The 16835-nt window shown below is 44.0% G+C and overlaps 1 long non-coding RNA gene across 2 annotated transcripts in view; it reads right to left on the reverse strand.

Moving 5' to 3' along the window:
• The window catches only part of LOC138488326 (uncharacterized), a 506810-nt gene that overhangs the window by 413422 nt on the left and 76553 nt on the right, over window positions 1-16835 (reverse strand). For both annotated transcript variants that reach the window (XR_011274641.1, XR_011274640.1), the window contains exon 2: window positions 10435-10470. This is a non-coding gene — a long non-coding RNA (uncharacterized lncRNA). The remainder of the gene's footprint in view (window positions 1-10434; window positions 10471-16835) is intronic.

Genomic DNA, 16835 nt, shown 5'->3' on the forward strand with positions numbered 1-16835 from the left:
GCTGTTGCGCGTGGGCCGTGCCCCCGTGCTGCGCCGGCGGCTGCAGCTTCCAGCGGCCGATTGGAACTGTGCGGCTGTGTGCGGCGCCTGCCTTGGCCTTCTCATCGTGGCCCTGGATATTTCCGCCGCTGCCCGGGCCCCCCTGGGGCACTGTTGTGCGGCGTGGGCCATGCCGTACTTGTCGCCCCCCCCTCCTGGACCTGATCGGGCTGCCGCCATCCCGCAGCCCGCTGCTGTCTCCCGGGTGGGTACACTGAGGATCCTGCACCCGGGCGCATTGCACGAGCAACGTTTAAGGTGAGGAGTTGGTGGGGCTGCTGCGATCGTACTCCGCTGCTGTTCCCCCAAGCTGGCTGCGGCCCCCCCACTCCATCACTGGGACTGTCTTTCTTCCTCTGCACTCCTGGGCCCTGCGGCGCACATCCATTCCTGCCCGATTGTCTCCGGTCCTCTATAAGCCAGTAAAGTGTGTCCGTGGGCACCTGCCTCTGCATCCTGGCTCCAGGCACTGGCGGCCCTTGCCGTGTCAGGTAGGAACTCCGATCGCTTGGAGTGGAGGCTACTGTCATAGGAGTGGGACATCGAATCCTATATTAACTATCAAATGGGAGTGAGTGTAATATCTGTACTCAAAAGAAAGGGAATCAAAGAAGTTTGCAATAATAAGGTTTCACATGGAATGTAGTTTCCCCTTTTGTTCTGAATTAGCAACTGGATTCAGAGGTTGTAGAGCTGCAAGCCCTGCCAGACTCACCAAAACAAGTTTCAAATTTCTCAACTTGGTGCATTTGAGTCGCATATATTTCCCACTTTCAACTCCTATTTCTCGGCCTGATTCGAATTGTATTGCAACCACACAAGGACCTCTGAACATCTCGCGCAGGTAACCTCACTATTTACAGTTGGTAAGCACAACGCCAAAAGCAATCGCCAGGGGAAAGCTTCACTGGTTACAGATTCCCTCGACTGAGCGCTCTGTGCACTGTTGAGGTGCCACTGACAGGGGGCCTGGTTCTATACCTTTTTTTCTGCGCCACAATCCTTACGGATTCATAATACCCACATAATATTCAACACTGCACTCTGAATACTCGGCCACCATACTGTACAATGTCCACAGATCCAGGAATACTAGTAAGACTGGAGCCATGGACACATTTGCTAAAGCCACTCCAAGGTCTGACTCTGGCCATGCATCTGGCGAACAGGTGGATGCACCACTCCCTGCAGAGGCTTCCACTGCGGACCTAATGGTCATAATGGAATCTATGGCCAGGAATTTCGCAGCCTTCCACGAAAAGCTGGATGACATTAACGCAAATGTGGCATCTCTCAGGGCTAAACTGGATCAACAAGGGACGAGACTGACCGAAACTGAAAATAGAATAAGTGTCAATGAAGACAATCACACTACAGAACACGGTATCCACCCTGGTTACGAACATGAAGTCTGCTATGGCCAAGAGTGATGATCTCGAATCCAGCTCAAGGAGGAACAACATACGCATTGTTGGGGTACCGGAAAATATGCTGAAGAGTCGCCCTGAACTGGCGGTTGAGAACCTTTTGAAAGACCTGCTGGGCAACCCTGACATGTCCCCCTTCTTCACCATCGAGAGAGCACACAGAGCACTGTCACCGCGTCCCATGCCTGGGGATTTCCCGAGGCCCATCATTGCAAAAGTCCTAAGTTTTAGAGACCGGGACCAGATCCTTCGTCTTGCACGTGAAAAGGGTGAGCTCAGAATGGAGTCGCAAATAATCTGAATTTTTCCTGACTTCTCAACAGGAGTTCAGCAGGAGCGCCGCTAATTACTCGGGGTTAAAAAACTACTCCCTGAGAGGAATGTTCCCTATGCAATTCTCTTTCCTGCACGCCTGAAGTTCACATTCAACAACAAACTCTACTTTTTCACGGTGCCATCGGAGGCGGTAAAATTTATAGAGGCTCACATTCCCCTTCATCCCCCCCGCCGTCGACGTCATGGACAATGACTGAACTCGTCTTGTGGATTGCACCCTATGATCATCCTATTCTATGTCTATTAGAACTTTAGCGAACATTGACCTCTCTACAAGTAATTCTGTTATTATACCTATTCTGTTACACAGCTCGAACTGTATACATGTCACTTGGTATCTTCAACATATGCTGCTACACTACCGAAGCACTGAACAGCTCGTCTCGACTGTGTTGATTGTTCATTACTGTTCATATATAACGTTCCAATGTTTTACATTTTGACCCCGAATTTCCACTATGGAATACAAGGGCAGGCATTACGAGACCGCAAAAACTGCTCGCTTTGCAACGGAACCCTCTGGGTCCCAAGCGTACTAGTGCACGGCAATGGTGCACCCCACTGTGATTGCAATGCTCTCTACACCTTTGTTGTGGGTTAGCCCCTGTTGGGCTTTCGAAAAGGCTGGGCCAAGTTGGGGCCGGCTCAGCTGTGCACAGTTTAGGGTAAGGGAAGCTTACACTGCTAACTTTGAATTGGTGGTGAGGCAGGTGAGTGGGAATAGTGTGTTACATAAAAACGGCATGCGAGGTTGCATGGCATGTGCATCGGAAAGGCCATGGTTGCACTTCCAACTTTAATCTTGGGAGCTCACATCATTGGTTGATCTGGGATGTTCACTGAAAAATGCATTATAAGATCCGATACCTATTACTGATATGTCTACTGTTGTAATGTCCTGGAATATCCGGGGATTAGGCAATCACACTAAGGCCTGTAAAAGTATGGCCTATACTAATAGACATAGCTGTAAGATATTGTTTCTACAGGAGACACACTCCAATGGATACGTGCCAAAGACCATAGCCCCGGCATGGGGGCCCGCTAGATTCATCACTTCCTACTCCACCCAGTCTAGGGGAGTTCTCACGATGATCCATAAATCACTTAAGTTCATACTGCATAAAAACTATACGGACCCTGAAGGGCGCTATGTTATACTCCACTGCACACTGGTCAACAGAGAATACCTACTTGTTAACACCTACTGCCCCAACGTAGAATCCCCGAGTTCTTTGATACCATAGCCACCATACTGTTGGGCTACGCAGGGATCCAGGTCATATGGGGTGGAGACCTAAACCTTATTCTGGATACTGCTCTGGACAGATCCAGCACTGCTCCCCGACCCCTATCCCGCGCTGCCCGCAGATTGCATCACCATATCAAGACACTTAACATTTGCGATGTCTGGAGGACACTACACCCCCAACTACGTGAATACACTTATTATTCATCTGTGCACGACAGCTCGTCCAGGATAGATCTATTCCTTGTATCTAGTGAAATAATGGGCAGGGTGGAGGGGTCCGGATCCTACCTCGCACATTGTCAGATCACGCTCCGATCACAGTATCTATAGCATTGGGAATGCCTGGTCCGACATTCAGCACCTGCCGTTTCAAATCCGAGGCCCTCAAAGACATTGTGTTCAAAGCTGAAATACTGGGGGATATTGAATCTTTCTTCGAACACAACTCTCTTCTGGACACATCAGCGGCAGTTAGGTGGGACACCTTTAAAGTGTATATTAGGGGAATGTCTATTTCCAGGGAAGCTGGAGTGGTGAAGGCTATCAGAGCTGCCCTCGGCCGCTCCGAAGCCAAACTGAAACAGTTAGAGCAGCAATGCTCCGCTGCTGCTGATCCCGCCATACTTGCACATATTAGCGACGAACTCCAAACATATAACGCGCTTGCCACCAACGAAGTCCAATAGTTTAGCCGCCCACAGGCCGCCAGGAAATATGGCGAAGGGGACAGACCTGGGAAAACGCTAGCGACACTAGTTAAAAGAGTCTGGTCAGACTCAGATCACCTCCATCAAGGACGAACATGGTAACGCACAGTGGGCTGACCAACAAATCTTAGACATATTCACTGAGTTTTACAGGTCTCTCTAGTCTCAGCCTGCCGAACATTCCGAACAACACATCCGAGAGCTCCTTGAACAGATCCCCACTACGGAAATATCCTCCTCCCGGGAACAGTTGGATTCCCCGATCACTTTAGACGAGATAGTAACTGCCATCTCAGACTTGCCCAAAAGCAAGGCCCCTGGCCCTGACGGGCTTACCGCTGAATTTTATCAAGAACACATCGCCATGTTGGCCCCCAGGCTGCTTGAGGTCTGGGATGAATCGCTTCGTTGTCTCTATACTTCCTTCTTCCATGCGTGAAGCTGTCATCACGGTGTTGCTCAAGCCTGGGAAGCCCGACAACGAATACGGGTCTTATAGACCTCTCTCCCTCATGAACCTCGATACAAAAATCTTTGCCAAAATTATAGCGAATCACTTCTTGCCCATCATGACATATTTAGTCCATGAAGACCAGGTGGGCTTCGTGCCTGGGAGGTCCACGTCCCACAATATTAGAAGATTGTTTAGTTTTATGTCCCGTATAGACCAAGACGCGCAAGCTGTGGCGGTCACGCTGGACGCTCAAAAGGCCTTTAATATGGTCTCGTGGAGGTATATGTGGCTAGTATTGGAGACAATGGGCGTTGGCCCCAACATGATCAGGTTCATCAAATTACTATACACCTCCGCGGTGGCGCGAGTAAGGGCTAATACACTGACATCTGACCTTTTCACACTCTTCAGGGGTACCAGACAGGGATGCCCCTTCTCCCCGATTCTATTCACTCTAGCAATAGAGCCGATGGGTGACCATGTTTGTGCGCGCCATGCCCGTAAAGGAATAAGACTGACAGAGAACCCCAAAATTATTTTCCTATATGCGGACGATGTTTTATTGTACATCAGATATATCAGAGACCCCACAGCCCATCTTGACCCTATACTGAGAGACATCACCCGCATTGGAACCCACTCTGGCTTCATGATTAACTATTCAAAATCTGAGATCTTCCCGCTCACTAAATCTACCCAACAACCCACTACCGAATACCCCCTCCGATGGTCCCCGGATGGTGTCAGATATTTGGGAGTACAAATATCCCTAACCAAACCCACCTTGCTTGCCGATAATTACTCAGCAGTGGCACAAATAGCCGAGACCAAAATCTCACGTTGGCGCTCTCTCCCATTATCCATCGCCGGTCGGCTGTTCCTCATCAAAATGATTCTACTTCCCAAACTCCTATACACTTTCAGCAACGTACCCGTTTGGCCTGGAAGGGAATACTTTGCCAACCTACACACGCTATTTGCACAATTCTTCTGGCACGGTGCGCAAGAAGTGGACTGACATGGCCCTCCCATACAAACAGGGGGGATTCACGGCCCCGGATCTGATACTTTACTGGACTGCGGCTCAAGCCCAACACGCCACACACTGGTACCCTGGTTCCCCAGCGCGTCCGCATGTCAAATTAGAACGATTGGCTGCCGCCGGCACCAACATAATGTCCCTCATATTCCATCAGCATTATACACCTGGTTCTCCTATTGATCCTCTCCATACGACCCTTCAGGCCTGGGCGCGCTTACTGTACCCGACACCAGAATCCTCCCCATACTATAGATGGCTCCCCGTGTGGTCCTTCCCCGGATTGGAACCCACACACGATACTGCTTTGATCCGACACTGGGAGGCGTTGGGATACCGGGCACTGTCTGATTTCTATCCCCAGGGCAGGTTCCTTGACCCCCAAACGTGGAAACAGGGACACACCGGCTCTGCCTTGGAGACTCTCCAATATTATAGACTCCGCGCTGCGTTTCGCGCTAAATGGCCCTCGTTTCCTGACAAGCCCCCTGATAGGCGGCAATCGCATATATCGCCAACTTTGGCAGTGCATGTGTAGTAGTATCCGCACTATACAAGATCCTACAAGAAACTACCCCGCTTCCTGCTCCCAAGGTGCGCCATGACTGGGCGGTTGAACTGGGCTTGGAGATACCTGACGAACTCTGGGGGACAATGTGCCTACACACTAAAAAAGTCTCTCTTAACTTCCGTCACCGCGCCATGCAGTACAAACATCTAAACAGGCTTTACTATACCCCATACAGGACTTCGAAGTTCACCCACAACACAGCGCACCCCTGTCCCTGTTGTGGATCAGCAGGTGCCGATCACTTGCATATGTTCTGGACTTGCGATAAACTGTTTGCATTTTGGGAAAGTATTCTAGAAACACTTACTGTTATTACTGAAACTGTGGTTGATCCTGATCCTTTAGCAGTTCCGTTTGGGGTTTGGAAAACAGATGACACTAGACGATTGGCTAAGTTTCTAAATATAAGTTGTATGATTGCCAAAAAATGTATACTGCAGTGCTGGAAAAGCTCCCCCCCCCCCGATATATCAGAAATGGCTGCGCTTGCTCACTTGTTCATGGAACTGCGAGGAGGAATACCTGTCCATGATCCCGGCCCAAGCCCGCCCCAAGAACATCTGGGCTGAATTCAATGCGTATCTTAACAGACAAAGCGAGGGTACGCCAGGATCAGGCTTGTCCCCTGCTCCATCAGGGACCGTTTCTGTACCATGAACGCTTACTTGTTCCTCCGTCAATTGCATCTCTGTGGACATTGCTCTAACTGTTCTGATCAATGCATTAAGCCCTGTGTGTTGCTCCATAGAATACCTGCTGTATACATTTGTTGTTCCATTGCATGTACTGTTGTGAACCTCTGCCGTCAAAAAGAAAAAAAAAAAAGAAAAAAAGAAATGTATAATGTTGAATGGATCAACGCCGGGAGACTGTCCCGCGCTCCCACATGGGCCAGAGGCACACGTGCCTCAACACTAGATTACATATTTATCTCCAGAGATGCGAACAAGAACATTGCCTCCTTCAAGAACTCACCGAACCCATCGAGTGATCATAAAATCCTCAAGGCATATTGCCCGCCAAACAACCCTCATCCTACCCAATACTACAAATCCACTCTTGAAATACATTCTGGTAGAAACCATCTGAAGTGGTACCCTTCCCGTATAAAGGAGCTCAGGCATTATTTGACTCAATCCGGAACTCAGAAAGGAAACAAAATCCAAAACTCATATATTGACTATATACAAATAATCACCCAATCCATATCCTCTACATACCGGCCCATATTTAGCCATACACATACATACAATAATTCATGAGCTTAAAAAATAACTCAGATGTTCACTGCAAGCTCTTTCACCGACCAGTAAAATGAACCAAAGAACATAAATTAAAACTAAATACAAAAACAAAATATAACAAATTTTGATAGCGCAAATGCAGTCTGACGCAGAAAACATGCTCAATGCTCTGATGAAGAAATCTGCTGGAGAGATCTGGTGCATAATAAATAATCAAATTTCTAACATGCAAAAATCATTAGAAATGAATCCAATCAGTGAATGCAAGTGGCCTATTCACTACCAGGAGCTTCTTAATCCAGCTCACACGCCTACATCAATGGTTCTCACTAGTACATTTTAATTTGACACACTAGACATAATTTTGCTAATTAAAAAGCTAAGTTCATCCAGAGCTCCCGGCCCAGACTCCCTGACCAATGCTATTCTCAGAGCCCACCCGGAAGAACGGGCACAGAGAGAGTCTATTGTCATACCGAACTTGAAACAAGGCCAGTGTAACAACCCCATCAACCTCCAGGCCGAAAGCACTGCTAGGCGCTCGTGCAAGATCTTCGCCAGATTAATACTGCATGATTTCTTACAGTGGCAATCTTCAAACAATCTACTTGACTAATACCAATCAGGTTTTGTACCCCATTGGCACTGTTCTAAACCTACTAATACTAGTGGAGATCGAGAAACAAGCGATCATTTCCAAGCAACCGTTCTATCTAGCTCTAATCGACTTCAAACAAGTGCTCGATTCCGTTTCCTGGGAGATCATATGGACTAAACTTCTTAAAGCCAACTGCCCCCCTCACATAATCTCTTTCATCCATCAACTGTATTCTAACACATCCATAAAGGTACAGCTGACTACAAAAGATCTACTAACCAAAGTGATACCAACAAGCAGGGGTTTAAAAAAAGGATGTGCCTTAGCCTCAACATTGTTCAATTTCTACATAAGTGACATATATGCAATCTTTAAATTAATTCGAGCATTTTCACCAGAACTAGGATTAGTTGAAATTCCATACCTCCTCTACGCGGATGATTTGGTTACCTTTGATAAGACACCAATTGGACTAATAAGGAAACTGACTGCACTTGGCTTTTATGCCAAAGCAAACCAACTGATGATTAATACCCTCAAATCCAATGTGCTCATTTTCCATCATCATCCACCCAAATCAGGGTTCAAATTCAAATGGTTTCTCTCTAAAGTGCCTGCATCATTAAGGTTGCAGTACAAATACCTGGGTGTCAGTCTCAACATCCACCCAAGTGATCAACCCTATAAAATGGAATAAAAAACCGAGTGAGACGTTTGGCCACACAAGGAAAAGCCCTATAGAGAAAATATGGAAAGTTTTCCATTAGACCTGCGCTGATATTCTATAAACAAAAAGTGGTCCCCATTATCAGCTATTGTGCCCAAACCAAATGCTTAATTGTCCCACCAAGATGGGATATTCTCGAAGGCATTTTCTGGAAAAAAAAAAAACTCTTCTACTCAGTATACAAATTGCTATAATTAGATTTGAGCTAGGCCTCGCCTCTTTATCCGCAATCATAGCCTGGCAAACTATAGCAGCCTATAGAAAATGTGTACTTCCAGCAAATGATTTGCATAACTTATTTCCCGCCATAAACATTTTGTTAGAAGCACCATTCTCTGGCCCTCTACAATTATGGAAGACCACTTGTTTGAAGATATTAGAGATCGCCGATATAACAGTCGAATTACTCCTACAAAACCCTGAAAAAGCAAAGTCAAAATTATACCGACAAGACTGGATCAACACCTGGGACAAATGTAATACATACGTATTGTTCAAAGCAGGTGCTTTTAAGCACAAATCTATGAACAAATTACCACCTTAACCATTCTGTGTCCCACGTATGCAAGCTCGATCCTTTGTATGAGATTTGACTTATGGCCCACAAAAGCGAAACTAGCGACCTACAATAAGTGCGCAATACCAGACACATGTCGTTTCTGCAAATTACAAGGTCAACCAGAGATACTTTGACATCTGATGACCAAATGCACTGCTCTTAAAGACACTGGACGACAATTTTTATATATCCAATTCAAGAGCACACTACCAGTAACTAAGCGACAACTCTGGGATGCTGTTTGTAACGCGACATAAATCTCTCAAAACATTGATATGATCCAGTTCTTTCTATCACTCAATCTTACAATGAGTCATACATAAATGAACGTCATGAAAACTGAAACTCAGGGCCCATCCTAAAGCAAGTTGCTAGTAGCTTATGCTCGCGCTTAACATAGTTGAAGGATCTAGACACTATGGACTGAAGATCGACCCTTATAATAAAATTCACACAAGATTTTGTTTTTTAAATATCTGCAAAGAACATTTGTCATGTTGTTTTATTTGAAATGAATTTAGTTTTACCTACACATGCTCAAAAAACCAACCAAAGCTTTTAAGCATTTATCATGGTCAAATGAAGATACACTATCAGTTCATTTTATCACTTGTCTTAACTACCCCTTTTATGATACAGAACTATTTTCGATAACCATACTAATGAAGTTACTGGTAACCAGGAACCTAAACAATATAAAGAATCACCTAAAGCCTGATAAATATATCAATATCTCAGACAGCACTCTAATAATCAACTATCAACTTACTACTAATGCCCTGGAAACAATCAAGTAATGATGATATGCAAATGATTGTAAGTAAATGAATTGTGCTCATTTAAAAAGAACGGTTTCATAGCAACATCTCAGATAGCTCTCGAATGATTAACTGTCAATTTATTACCAATGCTTTAAAAATAATGAAGTAATGATGACATGTAAATGGTTGTAAGTAAATGAATCATGTTCATTCAAAAGAACGCTGTACGTTCAGGTGGAAATTGTGACCATGGAATTGAAAAAGTTGAAATTCAACTAAACCAAAGGGAAAAAAAATATGTACAAAACCTTTTAAACAGCATACATTAAAAAGCAAGTAGACTAGTGTGGATAATTATAACAATGCACTCAGGTATGTTTTGTACCTACTCGCATTTACCACATCCCACACACGTTGTACTTCTTCCAAATAAAAAGTACACCCAAAATGTCATTGTATACTTTAATACTTTTAATAAATGCAACATATGTGCGTGTGTACTATAAGAAATCAAAAAGTACATGTATGTTCATTTATAACAAAAGTACATACATATTATACATTTTAAAGTCTAGTAATCACAACTTAACAATATGTAGTTTGCCCAAAAAATACTTTTCATATAAACTGCCACACATATACGTATTTTACTATTTAAACTTCAAAACATTAAAATACACACCTCACATTATGTACATACTAACATGTTATGCTACTCACCTTAAAAACAACTTTCACAATAGTTTTCATATCATGCTGTAATTAGAAAATATAAATTTACATAATTAAAAACACAATACGTACTATGTAAGAAAAATGTTTTGTTCAGGCAGTTAAAAACATATAAATGAAAACAAAATATTGTTGAAAAAAATTTAAAAACACACTATATAAAAAATGCATACATTAATGAACTGTAACACATTAAACACGTTTGTACCAAATTTACTAAGGAAGATATGAGTCATAAGTCCAACTTTCACACAAATTGAGTCGTAACTTAGGTTGAGGTAAGTTACACAGATTTACTAAAGGAACTTACGATAAAAACACAGAAAGGCAGAAGTAAAAAAAAGATCATACGTCAAAACGGAACTTCTTTCAAGGGCATAAGTTACGCAAAGATGAAAATGTGTAAAAAAAACACAAGAAGACATCAAAATCAACATCTCTGGAAAATAACTACCGAAAAATACACAACACCCACAATCGCCACAAATTCATCCAAGGGAAGAATGGACACATAAAACCCAACACACATCGCTTGACACACCATAAAACACATCAAACACACAAACTGCCACATCATACGTGGAACCAATACAACCATCTCGAAAAGGAACAACACCTTAATTAATGCCAGACACACACACAATGTCAGAAAACAAACACACCTGAAACCCCCCCCCCCCCCACACACACACAAACATCAAGGCATAAAATAAGCAGTGTCGCGTAGCAATTTGCTATGCAATTCTGTAGGTTTGCTAATTAAATTGGCACTTGTGTAGCAAACCTAACTATTTAGTTTACCATGTTCAATTAAAGCACAGATCGCCCTGCATTTATCTGTTGCCTTCAGGGCTCCCTTCACCCTCTTTTCTCTGTTCACTGTAAATTCCCAATGACTAATGGCGAGAGAGAGCACAAGTCTCATCCACCCTTATATGCCAAAGGCCTGTGTGAGTATGCAAGCAAGAATGTGTTTCTTTTTCAAATAACTGCAAACCAGAAGTAATCAGGATAATACCTTTATTAAGCTAACCATAACCTGTCTGCCAAAGACAAGAATGTGTTAACTTTTTTTTAATGCAGTCATTCAATTCCATTTCTAAACATGTAATTTGTTACATAATGCATAATTACAGTATTGATACTGTAAAACACTGCATTGTCTCCATGCTTTACAGTAAAGTGTTGGTTAGTGTATCTAAATACAGTGACAACTATATTTAATTTTGTTGGGGAAGATGCATCATATTGACGAGTGGACACTTTTGAAAATGTACATGATCAAATAATCAAAATACTTTTGATGGCAAACCTAGTTCTGTAACCTGTTGTTCAGATGCAGCTTGCAATGGTGCTCAACTCACTAGTGGATCCCGTACTCCTTGACATTCTGTCTTATAACCATGTTGCTTTATGCCAGCTACCCAGAAAGTCAGATGCCAGAAACTACAATATTCCACCTAGTTTGCCCAGTTCTCTGCCTGATACACCATCCACTCTGTTTAGTCTCTTACTTTCTCTCCTCTTACATATTGAATAGACAAAGCTAACTAGATGTTTTACGCATAGCAGTGATCAATAGTTCCATCCAGTCCATACATCTATAGATCTAATGCACTGCCATCACTGTAGTTGGATACCAGAGCTCGCTTTGCTCTAGGATTATGATTGCATTATATATTAGCACAAACAAGGGGGGTCTCTTTACCGGCCTATATCCCGGGTTAGAGTCTCAACCAGTCTTTAGCGCACTACCCTTTCACATATCAGTTTGTGTTCTTCCCAAGGGCAGTCCAGCACCAAAATGCCAGGCAATTCTCTTCTGGACAAGATTACCAACGGCAACCCCAGACACATGTTTTGGCCTGGTTGGGCCTCGTCAGTGAGGTAGAGTTGTGCCTCTCTAAGAACAGTGAGCAAGGGTTCCACGTCTGGATTACCCTAGTAACTTAGGGTGAAGACTCAAAGCTATTTAATATGCACAAACAAGGGGGCTACTGGGAGTGTCTCTCTACCGGCCTATATCCCAGGTTAGAGTCTCAACCAGAGTCTTTAGCTCACCATCCTTTCACAGGAGGGACCTTTCCACTACATTTCAGTCTTTGTCCTGCCCAAGGGCAGTTCAGCACTGAAATGCCAGGCCAGTCTCTTCTGAGCAAGACTAGTCTCCCCCACATCTAATTTACACTCTAACCCGGGATATAGGCTGGTAGGGAGACAATGCCAGGATCCCCCTTGTTTGTGCATTATATATTAGCACCTACAGTACAGAGAGCTGGACAGACTGTTTTCAGAGCCTTTTATCATATCAATTTGTTCATTCATGCAGATGACCTTTTACAAACATTAATCCAGGGCTCATAAAGTATTTTTGCCCACTCACATAGTCGAGTAGATTTTAAGAAGGGCCAGTACCATTTGCAAGGATGTGTGAAACAGTTATTTAAACTTTACTAACGTTTCACTGTACAGGGTTGGCATCTGGGTGGCAGCAGTGTGCCAAACTAAAGTGGGTTTGTGGTGACATGCACCATTTTACAGAAAGCGCATTTAAATTTTTTTTGTCATCCGTTGCCATGGGTCTAAGACATTTCTCTTAGGTCGAGTGGGTAAACTAAGTTACTCGACCCGCAGGTCTAGTAGAATATTAAAGCACTTCCAAGGCCAGACGTACCTCACTAATGTCTTACTTAAATGGTACACAAAACTGCTGCATTGTTCTTCATTATTATTTGTATGGTACAAGTAAATTCTAGTGGTGTTAAAAATATTAGTACAACATTGCTAATCAAATGGGTTTGTTTGCTAATCAAGAACATTATAAATAACAAACTCTGCTGATCAGTTTTGGAAAACTAATGTATGCCTTGCAAATGCAGAACATCCCACACAAATAAGGACAAACCAACACATACAGCGACGATGCACATCAGCACGCACGACATGACGCCATACGTCCCTATATGAAGGCACACAGCTTCACTCTACGCCTCCCACTCCAGGAGATGTATTCCTGCGATCTAGCTATGGCACAATGTTGCTGCTGCAGCTGCTGCACACCAGTCGAGGAGGAGATGGAGGGAGTGGGTCTTCCGCACCAGGGTCACCCTCTTCAGCATGGCTGACACAGATGTCTACCGAAGATATTGCTTCCCTCCACACTTCATCATGGACATATTGCGGGAGCGAGAGGGTGATTTGCACCCCACCACTGCGCATTCACATTCCATCTGAGCACATTTGAAGCTACTGGCTGCCCTGCATTTCTTCGCCAGTGGCTCTTTACAAAGGATTAGTGGCATTACTGCAGGTATCTCCCTGGCCATGCAGTTACATGCCCGGAACCAGGTCGGAGCACGCAACATATCGAGTAGCCGACTACATCTCCACATGCCCTCGACCGGGGCAAAGACAGGTGACCCATAGATTGTACACAGAGCATGATTGTCCCAGGTCATCAGTGCCATTGATTGCACCCATATCGCACTATGCCCCCCACAGGCCAATGTGTACATGTACCTGGCACCACTGGCACTTTGTCAACACGCAACTGGTCTGTGATGCCAACATCACTGGGTCCACACAAAGCTAATTAGCAAGCATCCAACCCGACACATGAAGGAACCTCCAATGCACACTGACACCATTCATCTCCTTCCTCATGCAGATGATGCCGGTTATCCATTGCGCCCCTACCTCATGACACCTTACAGGCGACCCGCTAGTATGTAATAGGAAAGGTACAATATGGCACAAAGTGCCACCAGGGGCATCATTGAACGGTCCATGGGCCTACTGAAGTCACGATTCAAATACCTAGATCACTCGGGAGTATTCTCCTGTACAGGCCACACATCATGTGCAACATCATACATGCCTGTTGCATCCTGCATAATATCACAGTGTGCAAAGGTTTACATGCAGACGTAGTACTTGACCTCAGACCAGAGCCAATGACCTGGGGTGAGCCTAGTACGACAGCAGCACGAGTGAGGGAGCAGCTGGCCAACAGCTTCTTCACATGAGCATGCTGTTAGGACAGTTTTTCTTAAGTCCAACTAAGGGCTTCATAAAACCATATCCGAGTCAGTACAAAACTCCATTCTTAGTATAAGGCTGTACCACCTGAGAACATTTGATAGCGTAGACAGAGCAACCAGGCTTTTCTTAGGAGGGAGAGGGGGCTGTAGCTTGGTACAAATAAATTGTAGCACACATATGGTCCAAAGAAACACTGAAACACTATGTATTGTAGAAATAATTATTTATTATTAATACATGTAGGCCAAGATCAATCTTGGGAAAGGTAAGTACTATCACATATCATATAAACACAATTATAAAAACCAACTCAATACTTATGGTACACAAACCAAAGTATAACCTTATTTAGAGGAGCATCAAGTAAGTCAAGGCGAGTCAAACCTAAAGTTATACATTCAGAATGGCACTCTGCTATTCTTGGGGAATAAGACCAGGTTAGTTATACTTTCTGAATACAATAAGTAATTTAAGGGCAGCAGACCCTACTGGTTATAACATTCGGTGTTAATTCACTTTCAGAATCACTTAGTTATCCCAGCTCTGTTACAAGTATCTCTTGCAACATAATTAACGTTCTTCTATTATGAATGGACACAGTTACACCACCAGTATTACTTTTAAGAACACAGTTTAGAGCTAGTCAAGTAACCCATATACTTCTAGAGGGGCCTTAAGCTACTCAAGGAAAAAGTATGAACACAGTAAACTATTTTAGAAGTGCACTAAAGCAATTCAGGGAAAGCATAACCCAATTACAGTTTAAGAAGAGAAACAGCCATTCTAGGTCAGTATAACCTTTTGCTATTTACACTATAACACTATTTCTCTCCACTAAATAGCTAGCTAAACCAAGGATACTTTTCAGAAGTGGAGTAGGCTACAATTCTAAGGCAAGTAAGAACTATTACCAGACTTTGAATAAGGCAATCAGCAGTTCAGGGTAAGGGCCCAAACACTGTTCAGAGGGGCTACAAGCAACTCAAAGAAAATTATTAACTCCAAGCCTGTTTTAGAAATGTACTGAAGCAGATCAGGGAAGGCAAAACCCAATGGTACACTTTAAGAATGACACACAGTTATCCAAGGTAGGTAAACCCTATTGGTACGCTATTACACTCAAGCAGTTCAGAAAAAAACAGTACCAACACTATTACTTTTAAGAAGAGTGAAACACTATTTAAAAGTAAGTAAAACAACGTATATACTTTTTAAAGGAGCGACCAGCAACTTAAAGGTAAGTATAAACTTCAGGACACTTTGTAACTTATTATATTACAGCGATACAGTTACCACACTAACTTCTTTAGCAAGTAAGTACTTTTCACACTTGTTATAATTTCAAGACAGAAGCCCTATATTTTAAAGTCCTTCCCGAGTCTAGGGCATGAGTTTTCTCAGAGGCAGAAGAAGGACTTTAGTTGCCTAGGAGCCAGCTATAGGCAGGTCAGGATAGAGTTCAGTTGCAGGAAAGTCAGTGTTCCAGAGGATATCTCTTCAGACAAGTAAGTATTCAGTTTAAAGTTACTTGAAAGTAGTCTGGGACTTCACAGAAGACCTCCTATAGGCGTCCCAGCATTAGGCCTGGGCAAATGGTATGAGCAAACTCCCAAACACATGAATCACCCACTCAGCCAAACATGATCAACACAAGACTTGAGGTGTGTATTACCCAAGCCAACACAGTCCCTCAGCTAAGAGAAAGAGCTAGGAGATGGTTGTCTTCCTGAAGCAGCAGCACAGGACCCGGTCGTTGGATTCTTGGTCTGGAGACTGAAGAAATGGACACTGAAGGGAAACTGGCAGCAGCAGTCAACAGGAGAGGTTTCCAACAAAGGATTCTTGAAGGTTTCTCACGGTTCTGCAGTTTTGGCGCCATTTTACAGGTACTGTCACGACCCTAAGCCCTGATCCCCACTGGCAAGCTCATTGGCCAGGTGAAATCAGTACTCGGATCTCAAATAAGGCCTGGCATCCACGCCCTCTTGGGGCCAGTCCTGGCGCCTTTGGCTCCAGGCTCATGCACAGTGAAAGACGTCTGCTCAGGGAACTACTTTATTTAGGCTTTTATCCAACATGGAGGCATCCACATAGCTTGATTCCTGAGAACCAAGCTATGCGGTATAGTGTTTTTGGTGTGGTGGCCTAGGGACTTTACCTGGACTACTTTGCAGAGGCTATTTAAACCGCACCCGAACAAGACAACACGCTTCGCGTTACTTTGCAGCTAGCAACGTGACGCTCACCGTGTCCAGCTTACTCACGAGCCTGGGAAATCAGAACCTGCAGAAAGACAAAAGAACATTGTTAGCAGCAGCATTTTACCTGCGATCTCCATCCTTCACTGC

Source organism: Ambystoma mexicanum, chromosome 9 (genome assembly GCF_040938575.1).
Source record: "Ambystoma mexicanum isolate Mex_15411 chromosome 9, UKY_AmexF1_1, whole genome shotgun sequence".
NCBI lineage: Eukaryota > Metazoa > Chordata > Amphibia > Caudata > Ambystomatidae > Ambystoma > Ambystoma mexicanum.